The following is a 27,389-nucleotide window of genomic DNA, read 5'->3' as shown; positions in this document are numbered from 1 at the left end:
TGTGCCACCACAGCCACTATTCTTAAATAAATAATTCCCCACTATTTCTTAAATCAAATTCACTCATATCCCACCTTTATTTATAATATTATACATTTTAGTTCCATTTAGGGGAAGCTGCATAGATTAGGAAAAGCCTCTCACTCAAAAGCAATTGCATCTCAATTTTTAGAGTTTATCAGGAAAAATCTGAATGTGCCAGGGCAAAGTGATATAGTCACTCTTCCTTACACATACATTCTGTCTATCATCACCCTCACCCCTGCATTGCAGAAAAGAGGAAAGTTAGCTTTCTTTTGTCACCTTTTTCCTCTGTAAAACATTCAATTTATGGGGTGCTAATTATACTTTTATTTTAATTAATTTTTATTTTACTTAAATTGTAGCCCTTTTAAATATTTTAATTAATTAACTTATTTATGAGAGAGAAAGAGAGGGAGAGAAACAGGGAGACTGGGGGCACCAGGGCCTTCATCCATTGCAAAGAAACTCCAAACACATGCACCACCTTGTGCATCTGGCTTAAATGGGTCCTGGAAAATTGAACCTGGGTCTTTTGGCTTACAGGCAAGCCACCTTAACCACTAAGTCATCTTCCAGATATCATTACATTCTGAAAGGAGGCATAGAAGGAAGAAATAGAGGGAGGGAGGAATGGAGGAAGGGAAGGAGGGCAAGAAAGAGGGAAGGGAGGAAGGGGGGCTGGCAGGGGAAGAGGAAGGAAGAGAGGAGAGAAAAAAGAGAATGGAAAGAAAAAGAAATGAGGAAGATTCATTGCAGATGTAGATGAGGGAACATCTTTATGAGATAGTGAATATACCTTATTTTTATTTTAGTATTATTTATGTGACTATATTCACTAATCAACATTAATTGAATTGAGCACCAAGTATGAAGTTTTCTGCATGTAATTTGTAACCTAACAACTTACTAAATACAAACTGAAAATGCATGCTTTCAGTCCAGTGATTTTGAGATATACAATAAGAATTTAAATTGCCCAAGAACACTACTTTCATGGATAAAGGTGCCTCAGAGAAATTGGGCTGTGATTCATAGCCATGCAAAAGGGGAACTGCATAGCTCTTCAGGACAACAGAGCACCACCCACCCAGCTGCACCAGGATGTGGGTGTGCACGGGGTGACCTGTAGCTTTTTTGGGGGAAACAGGGGAGAGAAATGGTTCCTAAGCAATCCCATGCAAGCACATGCTCACATGCGCGTGTGCGCGCGCACCCACACCCACACCCACACACACACACACACACACACAGAAAGAGAGAGAGAGAGAGAGAGAGAGAGAACTGGCTTATTTTATTTTGCTCCATAATACAAACCAAAGTGTTGACTTCTTGTCACTGTCACAATAAAGCAATGTTAGCTGCAGGGTTCAAGACATGCAGCCTAGCCTTAAAAGTAAACGTGTTTTGGACTGACATTCAGTCCATGATGGAGACAGTGGTTCAGCCTTACTTCTTCTCTTACTGTAAAAATGAGAAAACTAAACAGCACATATTGTTCACTAACAGGTAGAAGGATGGATAGATATATATGTGATAGATAGATGATAGAAAAGACAGAGAGAGAGGGAAAAATAATGGGATGGAAGGAGGAAGAAAGGGAGTGAGGAAGGGAGGGAAATAGATGTTTTGCTTGGAGAATGCCCTCTGAAATATATTTTGCTAGGCCCACCACAGCCTTGTAGAACTCACCTTTGAATTGAGCAAGACCAGGATACATGAGGTGGTTTCTCTATAAAGAGCTTCAAGAGGACATAGAAACAATACCCACAAGTGCCAGCATTCTCTATGTGATCCTAGAGCAATGACCTGAAAATTTGATGTGGGATTTAAGAACCCTGTCGAGTCGAGTCTTGGCTTTTGATGTGGAAATGTTATTCAAGCATGTATCCTTTCTCTGCTTGTCTGCTTGTGTTTATTTCTCAAGGCAGCAGGGGTGAGAACTAAGAACATGGGTTCAATCCCTGGAAGTCTTTAATGCCAACTTTTAATGTTCTGTTTCCTCATTGTTAAGTAGGGGTAATAATCGTCCACCTCACTGGAACTCTGCAGATCAAGTGCTCCACAGAGTATGGGCACCATGATCATCATGTCATAGGGAGGAGACATGGGACTTTGAGCCGCTAAGACACAGCGTGGAGAGGGAAACACACTACAAAAGCCTGAAAGCAGGACTCCAAACATGCATTGTTCTATAATTCAAAAGTAACAAAATGATTAAGTCAGATAATGCTTAAACCAAAAATTTTTATTTGGGATTTAATTATTTTGAAGGATAGGTTTTTGTGCTTAGTTGTTCTGCTGGAATGGGAGAAAAAGTTAATGGCTTTCTAATTATATCAATTTTACATTTTAAAAATATGGTTCTCATTTATAAGTCTATCAAGGGATTATCAAGCTAGTTGCTTTTAGCTCTTAATTTGCAAGGCAGAAATAAATTACTGCAAAGTTTAAGGTCTTACTCCCTTAAATTACTACCTTATAAGTTGAAGCCATTAATAAATCAATTTATTAGAAATTTGACTATTTTTCACTTAAAGATTCAGGAGTTTGCATGAAATAACCTATACACTGACTTACTCCATCATATAAAACTACACAGTGAGCATATAACATTCCAAGTTTGAATTTGTAACCAGTTTTTCTTTGAATGCAGCAAATGAAATTTTCAATAATGAAAATATTGGCAAATCATTTCACTATGGACAAAGTACACTCAATTCCTGTTTCAAATCATAGGTTCCTTCTCTTCCATTCCCAATAAACATCCAATCACAGTAGGACATAAAATGCTGAAGGGAGAGGTTCCTTCCAACATTGAAGAAAGAAGCCCACAAACCTAATCAAACCTCTCTCTGCATCTGTTAGCTCTGAGGTTACTGTTCACCTCATCTGGGACAGACAAAGGGCATGCATATGTGTGAGCATAAACTAGGCACATAGATGAGTGTGTCTGTGCAGCCAATTTTCTCTTCACTGTGACAGCACACCTGATAGAAGCAACTTAAGACAGATTGTCTCCTGGTTTGGAGGGAATGAAGTCCTTCATGGAGGAAAATCATGCTGATGGTAGAAGTGTAAAGTAGCTGGTCATGTTGCACCCACAGTCAGGAGGCAGAAAGAGATGAATGCTGGTGTGTTAACTACCAGCCACAAATTATGGCCAAGTTGAAGCAAGTTTTTAATTGTGTACAATAGAGCTGGTCCAGCAGCTATCTCCCTATAACGGGAGTGTAGAGAACACCCCAGTTCAGCTTCTCAGGCTTTTCTTATAGGGCAAAACCATAGAAACCAAAGGGTAGGGGTTTTCAGAGGTAAGCAAGCATGGTGACAGAGCAGACCAGCTGTTACAGTTAAACTACTTTCAGGAACGTTATTAATACACAATCCAGGAAACAGTAACCAGGGAACAATTTGTGGCCCCAGCTCAGACACAGAAACTCAGAGAAACAGAAACTTTACTTAGTCATTTTGTCAAAATGGCTCTTGCTCTTAAAATGGAGTCAGATTGGTTCTTCATTTCCCCCTTTTCTTAATGTAACCCTGTCAAATCTTTGATAGGGGATTTTTATTTTTATTGGCTGTACAGGTTGGCAATGTTTATGAAGAACAAGTATTTTAGTACTTTTTATCTGTCTGGATATAAAATTAGTAATGTCACACAGATTGCATGACCCAATTGTTAGGGCAAGTAAGACAAATAATAATGGGCTTGCTGCACCTAAGATAAGAGTACTCAACCAAGGAGACCAGCTGGATATGTTATCTTTTGGGGATTATTTTCAGCTACTGACAGAGATAAATTAGCTTTTAGCAGTTAACTCTTATAGTGACTTTACATTTTTCTTATTTTTTTAGTTCTAATCCCTTATATTTTAACATTTAATTTTTTAAATTTACAGGTACAGTGTACATCATGTCTATTTTTTTTAGCTCATGTTGAGTTTTTTCTAAAGATTTAAGTTTTATTTATTTATTACACAGAGAGAGAGAGAGAATGATCATGCCAGGACTTCTAGCCACTGTAAATAAACTCCAGACACATGTGCCATTACGTGCATCTGGCTTATGTGGGACCTGAAGAATTGAACCTGGTTCCTTAGGCTTTGCAGGCATGCATCTTCATTGCTAAGCCATGTCTCCAGCCCTTCATGTTGAATTTTTTAAGCTTCTGTCATGTGTAGACTACTCAGCTTCTGGAGTGACTAGAGCAGGGCTGTAGTCTCTTTGTCAGGGACAGGTACCCTCTGGATCTTGACTTGAAGGAGACCCTCTGGGATCCTGGTAATCTGTTACCTGCTACAATCAGCTGAGGACATTGTCTTCTTGACTCTGGTGTGATTAATCTATACCCCTTGGTTGATGGGTATGGGCCCGATTTCCTGAGGAAATGTGGATCCCTTTCTGTTACAAGTTTTAGGGGAGTACCATCAATGTTAAGTGAATCTGGTTTACCCCTATAAATCTGAGCAAAGAGACATCTTTGAACAATCAGCACCACCCACATCAGCAAGTACAAATTGCTAGAATTCTAATTGCTTTTACATGTTAGGATGGGGGTCTGAGATCTATTTTTAGTGATATATCTCTTTTACTGAGACATATCAAGGATAGATTGGACTAATACAAATAAATATCTAAAAAGTTTTAAAAAATAACTATCAGATGAAAATAACCAGTAAGGACAATTTTTGAAATTTTTATTTAAAGGCAACAGTGGCTATTGTAATCATAGACAGGAAGAAGGCATGAGTTATGTTAGAGTTTAGTATTGTAAGCCAGTACCAGACAGGGGAGCCTATTAGTCTGATTTTTTTTGTTTATATTATAATATCTTGTAGTTATAATTTTACTGGGTGATTAAGACTATGTAGGCTTTCAAAATTAATTGTATATTTTGGAGGCTAATAATGATACTGTGGGAGAGACAGTTAGGGACCTTTTAGGAGTTTTATGACTCTCAGTATTGTCATTTGCTAGGATAGGTCAAGGCTGTGTTGACCAAGTGGTTCTCTCTCTTTTGGGAAGCCTCGAGGACTAATTTTCCTCTAATGTGACTCTCCCATTGCAGATTGTAGATACACCAACTTATAATTTATCTTTGGTTCTGTATAATCTCTCTAATCAAAAAGACTGGTGACTTACCAGAGGTTATAAGTTAACAAGTGACCCATCATCTCTTGTGGCCTTATAACCAAAATATTGGTTATCTTTTTCAATTTGATGTTTCCAATTGACTTTGGCTTTTATAAAGGGTTATTAATCATTAAGAGTAACTGTATATATATGATCAGCAAAACAGATTTAGTTAACAGCAAGTGCCTTAACTGCTAAGCCATCTCTCCAGCCCACCAAAATACTTTTAATATGACCACTTTTTTTTTTCTCAAAAGGCTTTTTTATAAAAAAAAAATTAATTAGCTTTCTATTCAGCAAATATAGGCAGTTTGGTACCATTATTAGGCTCATCCATGACATACTCCCTCCCCATGAGCCCCTCCTTGTTGAGGTATATGGGTCATGCATTGTGGGGTTAGCCCACAGTTATTGGTACAATAAATGTCTCTGCATATCATGACCCAACATGTAGCTCTGACATTATTTCGGCCCCCTCTTCCACAAAATTTACCTGAGCCATGTTGGGTTCATGTTTGGTCTGCTTCAGTGATGAGGTGTTGGGGGCCTCTGAGGCCCTGGCTGTCTGGTTTGGTAGGAGTTGATTTTTCTCTGTGTTGGTCTCCTTCTCCCTTGTGCTGGTATCTGGTTCATCGGGAAAAGAGCACCCTTGCTTGTTTCACCTATTTTCCTTAGTTTCAGCCAGGGCCCTTTTGAGGTATGATGAGGTGGCTCTCTCCTTGGTAAGACCATATTGCTGAAGACACCATATGCAGCTGACACGTAAAATGTAATGGCCCAGCTGGGAGCCAGGAGAGAGTCAGTCCCCAGACAGTCAGCATGTCTAGTGCCAGAACGTGCTACATGGGTGACTTGGGGAAATGACCAATATCTGTCCAAGCAATTCATGGTGCAACCTACTTAGCAGCAAATAACCTGATGTGATGCTCACACAAGTGCAATAGTGATACACAGCCATGGTGGAGAGCCAACTGCTCTTGATTTGGCTAACTGATCCCCTCAGTGGTACGGGACCCATAGTTGGAGCTAGGAAACATTCATAACCATATCCAAACATAAGCCCACTGTCCAATATCAAGCTACCATCAATCATGGGCTACAAGAGGGCCTACACCTATTAAACTCTCTAAAAAAAAAAAAAAAAGTAAGGGTTATCTCATTTGTCCTGGTGCTAACTTACTCTCCGTTGGAGAATCTGCTTCTGTTTTTCAGATAGATGCAGATCCTAAAAAGGCTTTTTTTGAATTAGCTCTTTTGCTGGGGTGCAACCCTGGCTTTCAGGAGGGTCCCCAAAGAGAGGTGTGAAAGGGAGCAGAGCAATAACGACTCGAAGTCAAGTTCTGGTGCAAGGTGACAGGCTAATGCTGAAGACTGCTGAGTTTCTGCATCTCTCTCTCTCTCTCTCTCCCTCTCTGCTGCCACAGCTCTTAACCTCAGTCTTTTATTTTCTGATCATGTCATGCAAGAGAAAACTTCAGGAAAGGTACAGTTCCACAGAATTCATAGAAACTTTTTTCCATTTCTTTACATCAAACAATCCCATAATCACTTATCTCAAGTATAGCCGTCAAGCCCCTATAGTGATTAACTATTTTCACACTTTCCCATGTATGTACAGTCAGGCACTTGTTGTTTCATGAACTCCTACTTTCAGTTATGATATTAAAGGTGAGAGACAGTATAACCATAAAATTGGGGTTCCCACCATTGACCCAATAAACTCATTTGTCCCCCAACCATTTCTTTTGAATTTCCCTTTCCATGTCTCTCCAATACTTAGACTTTGGTTCCCCTGATTGAACTCTTTCTGACCTCGGTTGTTTTTCCTGTAAGGATTCTTGGTAAAGATTCATAGTTTGCTGCAATTGCCACCATTCAGAGAAATTAGTCATAGAACAATTCTTACACTGTCACAGGAGGTTCATTGTTTCCTCCTCAGTGTACTGTACTCCATGCCTGACTTTCTTTAAGGCATTAAGGAAAACAATTATTTCTGACCCATTTTCTTGTTTTTCCAATTCTATGCAAGACCTTCTTTCAGATACGTAGACCAACACTTCACTAACATCCATTTTTGCTGGAAAAGTAAACTTAGAGATTGGTACACCAAGTGAAAGACAGAAAAAAACAAACAGAAAACCGTAGATATCTATAGTGCAGAAAGCCAAAGATGTTTCTATAGAGGGGCCACACTGGACTTCAAGGAAGAGACAGCTGGGCTGGAACTCTTCAGCGCTTGATTCCTTGTGATCCTGAAATGGCATGCTTGCCCTCTCCAGCACTCTTTATATTAAAGTAGATCAAATTTGATTTATGTTATTTACCCAGAATATCCTGAAACATTTTTTTAAAACATGAAAGCAGATTTGAACATTATTAAAAAGTTTAGAAATTTTTTGACAAACTCATTGAGTACTTCTAAATTTAAACTTAAATCTTGGATCTGTTGTCTGTTAGTAGTCCCACAGAAGCATACAGAGATAAAGTAAACTTTAAAACAGTCATAAGTATTTTTTTTTTCTTATGAAGTTCCCATCTGTTCATAGCAATTTGTGATTTACCCATCATTATGTTGGGGCCAGGATCCTGAGATTCTCTGTGTCTGTCGCCCCTCTGGCTCTGTAAGGCAGGGAAGCTAAGAGCCATCAGGGATTTTCCTAAGGACAGTGTAAACTCCAGAGAGGTGTGTGTCTTGTCTTTCTGTCCAGCAGTGATCCCTGTGTGTTAGTTTCCCGTCTTATTCCCAGGGCTGCCTGATCATCTGCAGATTAAGCTCTTTAGGGGAAAGCATTAGGTGACACATTGCAGGTGCCTGTTTATGTGTAGTTCCCCACTTTTATCTTTGTTATTGAGAAGAATTTCCCCAGCCACAGCATGGGAGAGAAAGACAGTTTTTTTGTTTTTTTATTAAGTTTTAGCATCTGTCTGGGATTGACCCAGAACTTAATTATTTTTGATCTATTTGTTTTTGCCAGCAGGACAGCATAATCTATCACACCCCCCATACACATTTTTTTTTCGCTAAAATTCCAGGGATAATTTTGGATTTCCCTCAGGGCTATGCAGCAGTTTTCTGATCCTGTTACTTTATAACTTTTTAAGAGTAGGAGAATCTTATAATTTTTTTTTCTTGTCTATGATTTTAATTACTTTAATTGTTCCTCCTGGGGCCACTCAACAGTAAAAGTTGACCATGCAGTCTAGGACAGTGGGCTTGGTGGAGAACATCCCCCACAATGAATTTTCCACTAGGTTCATGCTGTAGAACAGAAACAAGGGCAAAGCCTTATCATTCTGTAGCCTTAGGGCTGTGAGTCATACACACATTCATATATACACACATTTATTCTGTGTACTTTTCATATAGACTCCAGACACATCTTAACCCATACTCATTCATTCATTCATTTATTCAGAAGCTATGTGTTCCCATTTTAAATTTCTATTTTATTTATAATTTTGGAGACCAAAACAAAACCTTGAAATTACTTTGAGTATAATTTCAGATTTCATATTCATGATTTTCCAACCCAAAACTTAATTAGTCTCAGTTTCAATCTTTAATTTCCAATTTTCAACTTATTTGGGATGGTCAGGGTGCCTAGGTCACCCAAGGACAACCTGTGACTTGATATGCAGTTCCTAGGAGGATCCAAAAATGTTAAGCACAAAAGGACAAAACAAATACAAACAGAAAGATAATACATAAAAGAAGAAACAAATGACAGACAACAATTGAACAATTGAAAACCAAGTAGCCAATGTGATGCCTTGCTGTTTCCTAGAACTAGGACCAAGTGGACAATGCAGGCTCCACAGTTGTCCTGAACCAAGTGGGCAGTACAATGACTTGCAATTGCCCTGGGCAAGAGAGTGTATGTGCCTCATCAGACATCTGTCTGTCCCCAAGTGAGATCTCAACCCAGATCAAATATCATAGAAAATAAGCTGTGATTTTCCAATTGAGGCCTCACCAAACTAGTGCCTGCTGGTTTCACTTTCGTGTGGCCGTTCACCTCTGCTGTCCATGGAGCAGAAAGTATGTTGCTGGGGCATTGGAATATCTTCAAGGTGTGCATTCCCTGGGACTGGAGCTTTAGGCCAAGAGGCTCAGAGAGAAGGGCCTGGCTTTTGAATTTGGGTTGGGGTCTCCATCTTGCTGGCTTCCTCCTTTTTCCTTTTTATTCAGTCTAGGTGGGTCCTTGGTCAGTGGGATGGTGCAACTGACATTCAGGGTGGGTCTTCCTTCTTCAATTAAACTTCTCTGGAAATGTCTTCATAGATGCACTCAGAGGTGTTTCCTAGATGATTCCAAATCCACTCAAGTTGAGAATGAAGACGAGCCATCACAATATGCATTTGTGTTGCACACATCTTCATATATGTAATGTGGGTAGATGAGTTTTAGATGATAGGCAGGAAGATGGAGGGAGGGAGAGGCTGGGAAGATGGTTCTGTGGGTAAAGTATGTTTTCCATGCTAGCATATGGACCTGCATTCAGGTCCCAGGACCCGCAAAAAAGCCAGACATGTACTTGCAATCCCAGCACTGGGGAAGCAGAGACAGAAGGATTCCTGGGACTTGCTGGCTAGCTAGTCACTAGCTAAATTAGTAAGCTCCTGATTCAGTGAAAGACCCTGACTCAAAAAAAAAATTGACAATTGATGGTAACACCTGCCATCAACCTCTGCTTACACACACATACACACACATACACATGTATCCACACACATATGTCCCCACACATATATGAACATATATAGACATACAAATATAAACAGAAACAAGGGACAGTGGAGAGATGGCTTAGTGCTAAGGTGCTTGCCTGCAAAGCCAAAAAACACAGGTGTGATGCCCCAGTACCCATTTAAGCCAGATGCACAAAATAGCACATGCATCTGGAGTTTGCTTGCAGTGGCGGAAAGCCTGGTGTTCCCAATTCTCTCTCTCTCTCCACACACACACATACACACACACACATACACACACACACACACACATATATATGTGTATATATATATATATATATATATGCACATATATAAATATATATATATACATATATGTATATGTACATATATATATATACACACATATATATACCTCTTTCTGTCACCTTCTTAAATATATATATATACATTTTTTAATATAAACAGAAACAAGAAATTAAAGCATAACTCTTATTAAGTAAATAGTAAATAGGTGAGATGTCACTCTAAATTGTTTTTATGTTCTCCAGTACTCATGCTTTCACATGCCATTGCACTGTCACATTGAGATACAATAGGACACAGTGCTATGACTCCTGCATTCAGGAAAGCTGTATTGTGCTCTGGCTCTGACCAAACACAGTTCTAGTCTTTGGATACAACAATGAATCAAACAGCCTTGCTGTTAGGGACGTTGGATCTGAGAGGCCTGAACAACACAGAGATGGGTATTGACAAGGTCTGGAGTTGGTACATGCTATAAGGAAGGAGGCATAGTGTTACCAGCTAGAAGTCATTTGAAAAAAGAGCTATTTTAGAAAAGTGCCAAGCTTTCTAGAGGAACAAAACCAATAGAATGAATATATATTGCAAAGAAGATTTATTATATTGGCTTAGATGATAGTGGCTGGGTAGTCAAACACTGGTTGTCTTGTTTGCAAGCTGGAGAGTCTGAGAACCCTGTAGCTGTTCAACTAATGAGGCTGAATGCCTCAGCAGCCCCAGTCTGGCACTGAAGGACTGGAAGAGTCCTGGACAGTCTCTTGGTTGATTCCAATCACAATCCAATCAAGATGACCTACCACAATTAGTCAGGAAAGGAGGAAAGAAAGTACACTCAGGAGAATATTTCTGGGAGCCCATCACTTTCCAGGAATTCTGTTATTGAACCGTCAACAACTCCTCTGTGAGGCATACTGTTCCCCACTTTTCCACAAGACTGGAACTGGAGGAAAGGGCAGTTTGGTTATTCATGACCAGGACTCAGAACCGTAGCTAGAGCTGTCCTTACCAAAGCTGACCCATGGTCTCTGAGCCAGAGAATATGTCCTCTTTCATGTGGCCCATGTCTGTTTCTTGTGAAGATAGATGAGGTAGAATGTGGTTCACTGTGAGTGACAATATGTCTGAGTTGCTCCTTGAGACCCAAGAAAGATAGTTACCAGGAAGACTATGTGGGCTCCACCATTCTGGCTGGTCTCCTGCCATCTGACCAGTGTCCTTGGGCCACTTCCTGCCTATCAACAGCTCCCTGATGAGCATAGCTTACCCCATCACAAATAGTCAGGGGCAGATAAACACAATTATTATTTGAACTATGTACACACATATTATAGAGGATTTTCTGTTTTAGACATACCTCCCCAGCAGTGCTTTTCTCACAGAATTGGACCTATAGTGACCCACTGTCATGAAAAGTTCATTGTTTATTTTACATTAGGGCTGCTCTTGTAGGTGGACATTCTGTGGGTTCTGGCAAGGATGTACTGATACGTATCCACTATATTAGTAACATGGTAAGCACTTTCCCTGCCCCTACCCCTTATGTTCCTCTACCCATCCCTTTCCCCAAACCTTCTACAACCATGGATCTTTGTACTGTTCCCTGGTTTTGCTTTTTCCAGAATAGCATATTGTTGGAATCCTAGTATGTAACCTTTTTAGGCTGTCTTATTTTACTTAGCAATATGCATTTGCAGTTCCTCTGTGTTGCTTAAGGCTTGAACGCTTATTTCTTTTCAGCTCTCAATAACTCATCATCTAGATGCACCATGCTTTCTCTGTTAAAGAGCATCTTAATTGCTTCCAAGTATTGACAATCATGATTGAATCTGCTATAAATATCTACATGCAGGGTTCTGTGTGGAAATGAGTTCTCAACTTTTTGTATAAGTATCAGTGGGTTAACTGTTAGAACATATATTCAGTATATGATAAAGTATCTTACTTTTGCTAATTATACAGAAATGTGTCCATGTGTGCACATTGCTGGGGCCATTCCAAGTGTGGATTCTGCATAGGCAATATTCCATAGAAGGCTTGAGAGACAAGAATAAACCTAACATGCAAAGTTCTGAAAATAGATGGAAATAATGGTGATCTTATAATATCATGAATTAGCAAGGCTGATTCTACACCCACTTTATTCTAGTTTACCCATTTGGTAGACAGTCATGCACAAGTAAGATAGGAATGTATGCATATATGAATGAATGAAGGAATCAGTGAACAATCAGTCAAACAAAAGACTATACCCAGTTAGAGGGTGAGGAGATGTACAGAGAGCATGAAAGGGGATAGCTCTTTCTGGCTTCTTCCCACAGTGTGTCACACTCTTTAGAGATCTCCCAAAGACTGAAAAGGCATCATTCTGAATCAAAAATGGGATAAGTTTCCCCAATGGGTCAAGTGTAACTCCACAGACTATAGATAATAAGAAGAAAGAGCTCTTTAATTGAGAGCAGAGTCTGGAATGATAGAGGTCAGAACCTAACTTCAGGCACTTTTCAAATTCAGGCTCAACTAAAGCTAACAGGGAAATTATATCCTTTAACTACCACCATTGTCTTTGCTTTCACTTGTTACCAGGAAACAAACACAGGTATCTATGAGAAGGTTTGATTGGGAGTATTTTCATATGTTTCTGTTGTGGATCAGGTAGTTGCAATAAGTAGTTAAATGTGGTGGGATATGGGGAAGGGGAGATGGCTTAGCAGTTAAGGAACTTGCCTGTGAAGCATAAGGACCCAGATTCAACTCCCCAGAACCCATATAAGCAAGATACACAAGTTGATGCATGAGCACAAGGTCACGGATGCATACAAAGTGTTGGTATACACATTTGGAGTTTGGTTGCAGTGGCCAGAGGCCTTGGCACACCAATTCCCTCTCTCTCTCTCATTCTCTCTCTCGGTCTGTCTCTCTCTCTCTCTCTCTCTCTCTCTCACACACACACACACACACACACACACACACACACTAAATAAAATTTTTTAAAGTGTTGGGATATGGCCACATAAGGAATACTGAAAGTGGAATTCAGAAAATGGGGCTTAAGAAAACATGTATCTCACATGTGCATGTATGTATGCATACACACATTTGTGACACCCTTAAGGAAGATGGCTCAGCCCAAGTCAGACAAAATAATAAACAAATATTATATAAATGTATACCCAGGACATCATGAGCCAGCCTGAAGAAATGCAGAAATGTTTTTAAATACCTGCTCTAGACATTACGGAGTTTCGTCACTGAATAGCATGTTAAGATCAAAGAGCAACTGGATTCCTTCTATTAGGAGCATCCCTCTTTGTAAATTTCTAAAGCTCCTTATTACTAAAAATTCTGTTAATATCCCTGACATTTTCCTTATCTTATTTTTTTCAAAGCATTTTTCAAAGCACCCAATTTACTTAGTTCAATAAAATTATACCTAGCCTGCAATGTCCCTGGTACATATTCCATTACTCTTCTTTTCTACCAGAACACACAGTGCTAGAAATTGGGAGCTTAGCTTGCTCCCACTGACTGCTGTGTTCTTTGAAACAATTAAAAAGCTACATGGTGAATCAATGAGCGAATGTTGTGTGTGAGTAGGCTGGAGACCAGAAATGCCAATTCCCTTGACCTGGTGACACATTTAACTTGCCCTGAGCTATGGTACAAAGGTGTGATATTTGACTGTGACTGTATTGAGTTTGTACAACTTTGGTGAATAATCTCAGTATTTAGATTCTCACATCTTGATAGTAATCTGAATGTTGATCATGTGGAGACAAATAAATTTCAAAAATGAAATTTTTTCACATCATTGAGTCTTGTGACCCAGGAAGAAATTAACTCTGAGAAATGTTTGAAGCATTAACATTTTTCTTCCACAGAGAGTGAGAAGTTTCCTCTCTCCCAAATGACATTAACAATTTAGAAAATGACTTATGAGAAAAGGGCATGTCACAATATTGCCAAACACAGTTAGCAAACCTCATCAATGAGATACACTGATGTGGAAATCACTACAGTTCTATTTTGTAGCAAAATACTGTAATTAAGCCATTGTGTGCTTGGGTTATTTAGCAAATGAACAATTATACCATGCCCTTGAGACTTACTGCTGCTTTGGAACATTGGGCTAACATCTTTACAGTCTTTTCTGGAACTCACTTAGTAAGCGGTATATTTTGAGCTATGCTCAAGACAATTTTATAGAAGATATTGTGGCAGTAGAATAGACCTTGTGTGCTGCAAGTTGTAAGGCACTGCTATACACCTAGAGTATTATTAACTCTGAAAAACAGGTAGTTATTGATTCAACAATGAGCATCTTAGACATGCCTGACTTTATGCTGGATACTACGAGAAGGAATGCCGCAGGTCCTGAGGCTGAGAGTAACTTTGTCTTTGTAAAGGCACTGACAAAGATGTAATAAAACCAACCTGGAATAGTGACAAGTGCCACCATCTAACAATGTCTACTTGTCATGTCTAGCTTCTATTCTCCCTATACTCCAAAATGACTACCAGGAAGATATCTGGCATTTAGGACACAAAGGAAAACTGAAGCAACAGCTGTACATAGTGGTGTGTGCCTGTGATCCCAGCACTTGGGAGGCTGAGAAAGGAGTTCAAAACCAGTTAGACAAGATAGAGAAATTCTGAATAGCCTGGGTTATATAACAAGAGAAAGAAGAGACAGATAGTTTTTGCAGTTGTCCATGGTTACCATTTATGCTGGTCTCAAAATGACTAGAGTCAGGAGATCTCAGGTGGTTACAGGTTCATGTTACTCAGCATCAGAAGAACCTTTGCATTACAGAGATGATGTTACAATGTTCTAGTGAAGATCAAGCTTGCATTTTGCCATTCTTAAATAAGCTATATATGGAGCTTGTCATTTGTTGCTTCCCGATTTATAGTGTTTTTGTTTCCTCTTCTGGTGTTCATTAGGGAAGGGACTCAATTGATCACAACCTGTCTGGGAACCCTCAGCAGACCAGAAATCTTAGCCTATGTGCTGTTTTGTCACTAAATGTGTACATTGTTTAGTTAAATATTAGCATCTGCCTATATTGTGTTCCACTCAGCCTACTTGAATACTCTCATAGCAGGCAAACCCAACATCAAGGGTCACTTTTGTAGATACTCTGAGAGTCTTAAGAGCCACACCCCATGCCTTAAGCTCCTACCCTGAAGATATATAACAACAGATTGATACATCTAATAATACTGCAGCTAACTAGAAAAAACAAGCATTAAATTAATCCAAAATGAAAAAAAATAGCACATTATAACACAGGAAACACCAAAAATCAAGACAATATAAATCCACCAAAAAGTATTAATGCATCAGAAACTAACACCAGTGAGAATGAGTTAGGAAATGCCTGAGAAAGATTTCAAAAGAATTATTGTAAATATGCCCAAAGAAATCAAAGAGGAAATCAAAGGAATCAAAGAAGACACAGAAAATCAATTTAATGAAATAAAAAGGTCAATACAAGACATAAATAAGGAAATAGAAATAATAAAGAAAAACCAGTCAAAATTACTAGCAATGAAGAACACAGTCAATGAAATAAAAAAACTCTGTAGAAAATTTCACCAGTCGAATGGATGAAGAAGAGGACAGAATATCTAAACCAGGTGGCAGATCTAATACAGTCAAACAAAGAGAAAGACAAAGTAATTGCAAAGTATGAATGGGAATTTCAAGATATTCCAGACACTAGATCTCCTGGCCTGAACCTGTAGGGTGGAGATGGAGGTCCTTCTCATAGAGGGCCTGCAGCTAAGGCCAGATATCCAGGACACTATGTAAAGATCAAATATAAGGATACAGGGTATAGTAAAAGGAGAAGAATTTCACTCCAAAGGCATAGTAGGTGCTTTCAACAAAATCATAGAAGAAAACTTCCCCCTAATTGGGAAAGAGATGCCAATATGGACAAAGGAATCCTTTAGAACACCAACCAGGCAAAACCTGGAAACAACCTCTCCTTGCCATATTATAATTAAATTACCAAATATACAAACCAAAGAAAATTTATCAAAAGCAGTTAGAGAGAGAAATCAAGTCACATATGAAGTTAAGCCCATGAGGATCACAGCAGATTATTCAATACAAACTTTAAATTCCAGAAGGGCTTGGAATGATGTATTCCAAGTTCTAAAGGATAATAACTGTCAAGCAAGGTTTCTCTATCCTGCAAAGCTATCCATTCAAATAGATGGATAAAAAGGACATTGCACAACAAAAGCAGGCTAAAGGAATATTTGAAGACAAACCAGTTTTACAGAAAATACTTGAAAGGATTCTCCATGCTGAGGAAAAATAAAAGCACACATATAACGAACCTAGAAAAAACAAACCATACTCAAATACTAGTTAATACAAGAAAGCAAAGATAAAACCAGAAGAACTACAAAACAAACAAAAAGAAATGGCAAAACTAAATACACACCTTTCAATGATATCTCTTAATATCAACAGCCTCAGTGCCCCAACCAAAAGACATAGATTTGTAGACTGGGTTAAAAAGCAGGATCCTTCAATTGGTTGCCTCCAAGAAACTCACCTTTCTACAAAGGATGGACACTATCTTAAGGATGAAAGGATGGAACCCAGTGGTTCAAGCAAATGGACCTAGAAAACAAGCAGGGGTTGCTATCCTAATATCTGACAAGGTAGACTTCAGTCCAACATTAGTTAGGAAAGATAAGGAAGATCACTTTATATTGATTAAAGGAACAATTCCAACAGAGGACATTACAATCCTAAACATATATGCACCTAACACAGGGGCTCCCAATTTCATCAAACAAAAGCTATTAGAACTAAGGTCACATAACACCAAAAGCAGTTGTAGTGGGTGACTTCAACACCCCACTCTCATCAACTGACGGGTCATCCTGGGAAAAAATAAACAGATAAGCACTGGGATTAATGAGGTCATAGAACAAATGGACCTAACAGATATATAAAGGATATTTCTTCCAAACACTGCAGAATACACATTTTTTTTTCAGCTGCACATGGAACATTCTCTAAAATAGACCATATATTAGGACACAAAGAAAATCCTAACAAATACAGGGAAATTGAAATAATTCCTTGCATTTTATCTGATCACAATGGGATCAAACTACAAACCAATGGGAAGAAAAGCTAAGAGCATATATACACAAATAAATGGAAACTAAACAATACACTACTAAATGACGAATGGTTCAATGAAGAAATCAAGAAGGAAATCAAAAACTAAACTATGTAGAATCAAATGATAATGAGAACACAAGATACCAAAACCTTTGGGACACAATGAAGGCAGTCCTAAGAGGGAAATTTATAGCTTTAAGTGCCTATATTAATAAATTAGAAAAGTCACAGGTAAACAACTTAATACTTCACCTTAAAGCCTTGGAAAAAGAACAAGACAAACTGAAAATCAGTAGACAGAAAGAAATAATAAAAACTAGGGCAAAAATTAATGAAATAGAAACAAAAAAGAAAATCAATGAAACAAAGAGTTGGTTCTTTGAAAGGATAAACAAGATTGATAAACCCTTAGCAAATCTGACCAAAAGAGAGAAGAGACACAAATTAATGAAATTAGAGATGAAAAAGCCACCGACACAACAAATACCAGAGAAATTCAAAAGAAATTATTGGGACATATTATAAGATATATATATATATATTCCACTAAGTTTGAAACTCTGAAAGAAATGGATGCTTTCCTTGATTTATATGACATACCTAAATTAAATAAAGATGAAATTTACAACTTAAATGGGCCTATAACAAGCATGGAGATCCAAGCAGTTGTCAAAAATCTCCCAACTAAAAGAAAGTCCAGGCCAAGATGGATTCACTAGTGAATTTTACCAGGCTTTCATGGAAGAACTAACACCAATGCTTCTTAAACTTTTCCATAAAATAAGGAGGAACCCTACCAAACTCCTTCTACAATGCTGACATCACCCTGATACCAAAACCAGGCAAAAATAGAACAAAAAAGAAAACACAAATCAATCTCCTCCTGAACATAGATGCAAAAATTCTCAACAAAATGTTGGCAAACAGAATACAAGAATATATCAGAAAGATCATTCACCCTGACCAAGTAGGCTTTATCCCAGTGATGCAGGGATATATGAAAATCAATAAATGTAACACATTATGTAAGTGGACTGAAGGACAAAAATCACATGATCAACTCATTAGATGCAGAAAAAAACATTTGACAAAATCCAACATCCTTTCATGATAAAAGTCCTACAGAGACTGGCAATAGAAGGAAAATATCTCAACATAATAAAGACTATTTATGACAAGCCTACAGCCAACATATTACTAAATGGAGATTAGCTTGAAGCTTTTCCACTAAAATCAGGAACAAGATAAGAATGTCTACTGCCCCCCCCTTTTATTTAATATCATACTGGAAGTCTTAGCCATAGCAATAAAACAAGAGATATACATAACAGAGAAAGGAAAAGCTCAACTTATTAATTGCAGATGACATGATTCTGTACATAAAGGACCCTGGAGACTATACCAGCAAACTGTTAGAGCTGATAAACACCTATAGCCATGTGTCAGGATACAAAAAAACCACACAGAAATCAGTAGCCTTCCTATATGCTAACAACAAACACACATAGGATGAAATCAGAAAATCATTCCCATTCACAAATAAAAATAAATAAATAAAATACCTTGGAATAAACCTAAATAAGGAAGTGAAGGATGTGTTCAATGAAAACTTGAATTCACTCAAGTGAGAAATTGCAGAAAACACTAGGAAATGAAAAAGCATCCTTTGTTCTTGGACCAGAAGAATCAATATTTTGAAAATGGCAATTTTACCACAACCAATCTACACATTTAATGCAATCCCCACCAAAATTCCAATGCCATTCTTCATGGAAATAGAAAAAAAATTCCAAAAGTTCATTTGGAAGCACAAAAAACCTTGAATATCTAAAACAACTTTAAGCAACAAAAATAAGGTTGGTGGTATCATCATACCTAATTTTAACCTATACTACAGAGCCATAGTAACAAAAGCAGACAAGTAGATCAATGGTACAGAATGGAGGACCCAGATGTTAGCCCAGGTAGCTATAGTCACCTGATATTCAACAAAAATGTCAAAAATACTCATTGGAGAAAAAACAGTCTCTTCGGCAAAAGGTGCTGGGAAAACTGGATATATGTTTGTAAAAAGATGAAAATAGATCCTTATCTCTCTCCATGCACAAGAATTAAATTCAAATGGATCAAAACCCTTAATATCAGACCTGAAACTCTGAAAGTGCTAAAGGAAAAAGCAGGGGAAACCCTTCAACATATTGGTCAAGCAATAGAGCCACAGATTAACCCCTGGGACTTCATGAAATTGTAAAGTATTTTATGGCAAAGGAAACTGAATAAAGCAAAGAGATAACCTACAGAATGAAAAAAAAAGTCTCTGCTAGCTATACATCTGATAGAGGATTAATATCTATGATACACAGAGAACTCAAAAATTTAAGTAATAAGAAATCAAACAGCCCAATTAAAAATGGGCTATGGAACTAAATAGAGAGTTCTCAAAAGAAGAAATACAGATTGCATATAAACATCTGTAAAAATGTTCTATATCTGTAGTCATCAGGGAAATGCAGATTAAAACTACATTGAGATTTCATCTCACTCCTGTCAGATTGGCTACCATCATGAAAACAAATAACCATAAATGCTGGTGAAGATACAGAAAAAGAGGAACCTTGCTACACTGTTGGAGGGAATGTAATCTGGTCCATCCACTCTGGAAATCAGTGTGGAGGTTCCTGAGACAGCTAAAAATAGATCTACCATATACCCAGCTATAGCACTCCTAGGACTCCTCTCACTACCTTAGAGATACTTGCTCAAACATGTTTATTGCCACTCAATACACAATAGCTGGGAAATGGAAACAGCCTAGGTGTCCCTCAACTGATGAGTGGATAATGAAATATGGCATATTTACACAATGGAATTCTAGTCAGCAGTAAAGAAAAATGAAGTTATGAAATTTGGAGGAAAATGGATGGAATTGGGAAGGATTATACTAAGTAAGGTAACCCAGGCCCAGAAAGCCAAGCGTCGCATGTTCTCTCTTACATGTAGTTCCTAGTTATAGATGATTGGACTTATGTGTGAGTAGGAAGAAAACTCAATAGCAGAGGATAGTAAGCTAAAATGGAGATATAATGGGAATAGAAAGTAAGTGAGAGGGGGACTTAATCGGATGGTATTGTGTATATGTAAGTAAAATAATAGATTAATTGGGGTGAAAAGGCCTAAATGAGGTCAGGAGAAGAGATTGAATAAAGGTGAAGGGAGGCTAACCAAAACCTAAGAAGATATAAATAAATTATATGGAAACCTACTTTTTTGGACAATGGAGTACTCAGGAGCCATATATTGTTACTAGAAAATTTTCAGTGCCAGAAATGAGATTCCTTACAATGAGCTGTTGGCCAGGGAGGTACCTGATGCCTCCAAAACATTACAGGCCATTGTCAAGGCCCTTGGTTTCCCACCAGGAAGAGATGGTAAGACTCTATTGCTGAAGACTCCATACACTTGGGCTGCAAGGCTACTGAGAAATCCTGCTGGAATTGAACTGATAACATCCTCCATGTAGATCAGCTAACAGAAAGCTGGAAAAAGCCACAGTGCATGCAGCTTAATGGGAGAGAGAGAAATCACCAATGAAGATAACCTACAGTGGACACTGCAAAACTTATATTTGGCCAAACAGGCCAAATGAGCCAATGGGTTCAATAATGGTATGTCTGTCGGGGGGAAAACAGCTTCCTTCTAATTTGACCAGAGGCCCACTCCATGGGAGGAAATACATCTCTGATACTGAAAACTTACAACAGGGGCAGTCATGAGCCATAGGGGTGTAATGTCTGCTGCTGTCTGGCTAAATGTATATACATACTATGCTCATCAAACTGCCCAGTAAGCACTTCTCTTAATGTTCATTCATATATATTAATGCTACTCTTACTTTTTAAAGTAATTTTTATTTATTTTTATTTATTCATTTGAGAGAGACAGACACAGAGAAAGAGGCAGAGAGAGAGAGAGAGAATGGGCACGCCAGGGCCTCTAGCCACTACAAACAAACTCCAGATACATGTGCCCCCTTGTGCATCTGGCATCTGGGTCCTGGAGAATCTTCCCCAGCCAGCAGGGTGCTGAACAAGGACTCGAGGAGAAGCTAACCTGGGTGAAAAGCAAACAGACACAAGAAGGAGATCATATTAGGTGTTTGTCATGACCTGGAGAGTTTATTCTTACATGTAGGATTATATAGGGTTGTAGGGGGAAGGGGGCATGGTCAGGGCAAGGAGTTGTAGGGGGAAGGGGACATAGTTAGGGCAAAGATCAGGGAGTTACTGGTTAAACCACAATGCCTTTGTTTCTTCATCACCTACCGGCAGGATGGGGGAGTGTTTGGCCAGGTGTACAATCCCATCGTTTCTGGTAGTTGATTATGAGGTGAGGAAGTAGAAACTTAACTTCTATATGGCAGTCTTTGTTTGTGGTAGTTGAGTATTAGGTGAGGAAGTAGAAACTTAACTTGCTACTTGGTGGTTTCTGGTAATGTGGCTGAGGTTTGGTTCATAGCTCCCAACAAGAATCGAGCCTAGAACCAGGGCCCTTAGGCTTCATAGGCAAGTGCTTAAGCACTAAGCCATCTCTCCAGCCCTACTCTCACTTTTTTGTTAGACAACTTTCTCTTTGCAGATGGAAGTGACCTTGGGATGACTCAGAAGGCATCACAATGCTGACGAGAAGTGACACAGGAGTGCCCAGCACTCTATCACACCTTCCAAGGCTCAGATTCCATTGCAAAAGAGGTGGAGGGAAGAATGTAAGAGCTGAAGGAATGGTAAGACTCCTTACAACTTGCTCCTCCAGGCACAAAATGATCTGGCTTTCCATTACCTCACAGTGCCTGATACTACCTACACAAGGCCATCATAATAGGAGGAAAAGATGATGATATCAAAATAAGAGAGACTGATTGAGAGGGGGAGGGGACACAATGGAGAGTGGAGTTTCAAAGGGTAACGGAGGGAGGGAGGGAATTACCATGGGATATTATTTAAAATCATGGAAGTTGTTATTATAAAAAAATTTTAATCTATAAAAAATAGCTAGCTTGTTTATCAAGCTTGCCACATGCTAAGTAGATGGTAATCTTAGACCCCCAGCTACAGTCTAGGAATGGTTGTTTCTCATCTGCCTCTGGTTGTAAAGCAAACTTAGCAAAATAGATGAGTTCTTTGGCTGTCACGTGAGAATACATATATTGATATTCATAATGGTGGTTCACGGGGCTCTTCACCTCAAGGGGCAATTTCACAGACAGAGTCTTGTACCCCAACTAAAGAAAAAAAAAAAACTCTTAAACATGTAACTTCAGGTTGAAACACATATAACCTGCTAGGAAAATGCCATTGGCTGTAACAAATTGATATGTATTCACTAAGTCACATGCTCAGGGACTCTCTGAGATAGTGAAGAAAGGGCTTCTGCATATGGGGCAGTTTTTACTTTTTAGTTTTAGACTCTGGCTGATTTTCTCCTTCAGGTCTCATAGCAAATGGAAGAAAAGAGTAAAAAGAGATACGGAGTTTTGTTGTGCATTATTGGTATATATTCATTATACATAATACTTGGTTTAATAAGGACATTTTCATACAAGTATTTAATGAATTCTGACCTCATTTATCCCATAAGCCATCTTCTCTTTCCCTCTCCCCCTTCCAGTAGTCTTTGTCATTTCCCTGGACAGTTTCATTTCAACTTTCATATTATATATACAAACATGGCTTTATGTAACTATATAAACTCTATGATCCACAAATGAAAGGAAACATGCTATACTTATCTAAGTCTGACTAGATTTACTCAATATGATAATTTCTAGTTTCATCCATTTTCTTGCAAATGACATAATTTTGTTCTTTATATCTAATTAAAGTTCCACATTTTCTCTTTTTTTTGGGGGGGGGGGGCTTTTTGAGGTAGGGTCTCACTCTGGCTCAAGCTGACCTGGAATTCACTATGAATTCTCAGAGTGGCCTCGAACTCAGGGTGATCCTCCTACCTCTGCCTCCCGAGTGCTGGAATTAAAGGCGTGCGCTACCACGCCCGGCACTAAGTTCCACATTTTCTTTATCCATTTATCTATTGGTTGACACTTTTTGATTCCACAACTTAGCCACTCTGAACAGTTCTGCAATAAGGACCAATGTGCATGTGTTTCTTTCCTTTCAGTAAATATCCAGGAATGGCTTAGCAGGGTGATTATGGTAGACACATATTTAATTTTTTGAGGAAATTTTGTCCTAGTGTTCACAAATCAAAGCTGGAGGCTTCTAATCTCACTGCTAAGTATGGAGATGACACCAGCAGTCCATAGCTGTTTACCAGGATGCTTTGGGGCCCCTGACTGGGAATCCATTGGTCTTGATAGTCTACTTCTCATATATTTAGAGACACACAGAAAGTTCTAGATTCATAAATGCATAACATGTAATGGAAGGAAACATCACTCCAGGCACACAATATACTCAGGTGACTTTAACTCCCATCCCCTTGCTCTCAACCTCTAAATTGTAGATCTGTACCTGACTTCCACATTGAGCTCTTCTTATCCTTTCTGTCCTGGGCTTCATCAGCCTCTAACTCATCATGTGAACAATCTTTTGGACAGATAGGCTCCAATTTCCACTGGTTTTTGTTCTATCTGCTTTTAGAAATAAGTCTGAAATTGTGTTAGAAATTAAATCTGCACATAGCAAGAAAGGGCATGTCTGTATCAAAATGAGTCTTGGAGTTTGGGAGAGAAAAATCAAATCATTTATGCCTTTGTTTCAATAAGGACCAATGGCAACATGTAAAACTGAAACTTGTATGCTGACATTAGGGTGGAACCTCCATTTTATGACACTGTGTGTTATAAAATGAAAAGCCTGGGGGACTGCAAGAAATACAGCCAAGAACTGGGCATAAGGTAGGTTTTGTTTCATGTCATCCCTTGTCTTTACAGAAATGATGCCACTACATGAAATATCAGACATTTTTCAGAGATAACCAATGTTTTCCAGGCATCCCCTACACAATAGGAGCTGTTGGGGAACTACGAAGTCAAGTTCAACTCCCTACTTAGCCTCTTATGGCTTTTCTGAGCCTCTGTATTGCCCTCCCTAAGTATAGCTCATGCTGCTGTTGGCTTCCCTTGTGTTGTTTTGAGAATATAAGGGACCACACATAACAACAATTGGGTTGCTGGGTCAGACCTGCCTGCTGCCTATTTGGATAAATACATCTCTACATGCTTGCCCCGTTTCTCACTTTGCTCCCACATGGCAACTGTAGGGTGATAGGGACATCAGGCATGGTCCATAGTCAAAGCATGTGTCTCCTTCATAAGCATTTTGAAGTGTTGAAAGCAAACTTTGGTTCTAGATAATAAAGAGAAATTTGAGCTAAACTTGTGAATGCATTAGCAGATAATGATGAGGAGCCGCAAGATTCGAGAGAAGTAGGGTGTTAAGATAAGTCTGGAAGCTGACTGCAGAGTGAATTAATGGAGACAGATGGCACTGCAAAGATACCATAATAAAGAGTGCAGGGCATGGTGCCCTCAGCCAGTAATTGTGTATTAGGAGAAGGGAGCTTATTGTCAGAGTCACATTTTCAGTTCTTTTCAAATGAACTTACAACAAGATCTTTATCCCAGTTGTAAATGATTCACTATGTATTTAAATGTATGTTCTTTTCCTTCAAAATAGTCCTTGTGAGACCTACACTCTTATTCCATGATTCACCATGAGACCTATACTCCTAATCTATGACTCATGAGACCTGTGCTCTTTTCCACAACTAATCATGATATCTACATTCTTATTCCCTGATTCACCATGAAATCTACACATTCGTTCCATGATTCAAGCATTGCTACATAGCTAGTATGAGTCAGGATGGACTTTGATGTACTATGTAAAAAAAAAAAATCTTGGGCTGGAGAGATGGCTTAGCGGTTAAGCGCTTGCCTGTGAAGCCTAAGGACCCCGGTTCGAGGCTCGGTTCCCCAGGTCCCACGTTAGCCAGATGCACAAGGGGGCGCACGCGTCTGGAGTTCGTTTGCAGTGGCTGGAGGCCCTGGCGCGCCCATTCTCTCTCTCTCCCTCTATCTATCTTTCTCTCTGTGTCTGTTGCTCTCAAATAAATAAATAAATAAATGAAAAAAAAATTAAAAAAAAAATCTTAGTGGTATAGAGCAGTAACTCTTTATTATCATCCACATTAAACGTCTTCTGTTGTGAAGGTGGCATTGCCCTTGTGGTTAAGAAGTCAAAGTTCTGCGAGAGACATGAACTGAGAATGGTTGTTACTCTGAAGACAAGGATGCCAGGAATCCCCATTACTTCATGTGGTTGGAATTTAGAACAACTTTTTCAAATACCAATATAAGATAAAAAGCCCCAAACCATCTACCTTCATTCACCCCCAAACTTCCTAGAGGTCTGCCTTTAGCATACACCTGTGGCCCCTCAGTGCTTTATCTGCATGACTAGCACTCATCCCACCTGCCCAAACTGAGATACTGAGCCCTGGTGCCAATGTGATGGTGTTTAGAAGTGGGGCTTTGGAAGGTCAGGAAAGCAGAACCCTCAGGATGGGGTTAAGGCTCTTATGAAATGGATACCAGAGAGTCCCCTGGATTCTTCTATGTTGTGATAACAAAGAGAAAGATAACTGTCTATGATTGGGAGAGCAGATCTTCAATAGACATCAAGTATGCCAGCAACTTGAACTTCCCAGCCTCTGTAATGGTGAAAAATAAAAGTCTGTTGCTTAGAAGTCACCAAGTCTATGGCATCCTCTTATCACATGCAAGTGTTCTAGGACTCGCACTATCGCTAGATATAAAAAACAAAGAAGGGGAAAAGTAAAAAGGATGGAGTAGAGGGGAGAGAGAAGAGAAGGAAGAAATGAGGGGAGAGTAGAGGAGACAGAAGGAAGGGAAGGCAAGAGGTTAGAATAGAGGGAAGGTGGGGGAGAGGAAAGAAAAGCAGAAATTAGGAAGAAAGGATAGGGGAGGAGGCAAAAGGAGAAGAGGTGAAGAGGGCATGAGGGAGAGAGAAGAAAGAGAGGGAGATGTGAGGGTCCTCTTCTTTTAAGGAGGGTCAAATCAGCCCAGAGGTAACTCCTGGGTGATTACATAATGGATAATAGTAGTTAGGGTTTCCAAAACCCAACTCTAGAATGTTGACATTCATAAAACTTTCCTGTGGAGATGGAATGATAAGAAAGGGGAAGAGTCATGATTCAGTGGTGTGTTGCAGTTTTCATGAGTAGGCCTCCTGAGGTTGACATCACTGACGGGATGGCCGACCCAACAGGGCCAAAGGGAGCTGAGAATAAGGACAGGGGAGGAGTACTACTTGGCAGCACACCGGCCCCCATGGAAAGAAGGGAAAATCTGGAATTGACTAACTAAGGAAGTTACTGGTACCCCATTTCATTGCTCTTATACTTTGAAAGGTCCCCAACATGCCAGAAAAAAATGACAACTTTGCCGGGGTTACATGAAAACTCTTAAGACCTAATGCCATTAGAGTAGCAAAGAAATAAAAGTGTGAGCAGTGGCAGCCAAATGAACAGAATGAAAGAGCACTAAAACACAATGGTGCTAAATTCAATGTAAATGATGAAGGATTCACTTGGCATGCATTTCACCCATGTAATTTCATCTGTCCCAGTACCTTGGTTTACGAATGCTGCTTTGTGCATAGATGGTAAATTTCATCAGAAATTCAATAAATGAAAATAATGAAAGATCCAGTCTGTTTACTTTTCATCCATGTAATTATGTCTGTTCCAGTATCTTACTTTTTCTACCATTGGTTTTTGGCAGTGTTCAATTATTTAATTTCATTAGAAGTACTGTGTCTCAAATCAATCCTCAGCAAAATCATACCCTATACCAATTGCTTAGAATATTTTATGGATTAATTAATACATGTAAATGAAAGTTCCCAAAAGATTGCTCTCAGATTTCAAACACAGCAGTAACCCCAAGGAGAACTTAGTGATCTTCATTGTATCTTCAGTTGGGGTTGAGACAGAGAAAGCATGTGCCCTCATTAAGAAATCTCTATTAGGGTTTTACTATCCTCCT

Source organism: Jaculus jaculus, chromosome 13 (genome assembly GCF_020740685.1).
Source record: "Jaculus jaculus isolate mJacJac1 chromosome 13, mJacJac1.mat.Y.cur, whole genome shotgun sequence".
Classification (NCBI taxonomy): Eukaryota; Metazoa; Chordata; class Mammalia; order Rodentia; family Dipodidae; genus Jaculus; species Jaculus jaculus.
The sequence above is the reverse complement of the archived record's forward strand: the minus strand, read 5'-3'. Positions refer to the sequence as shown.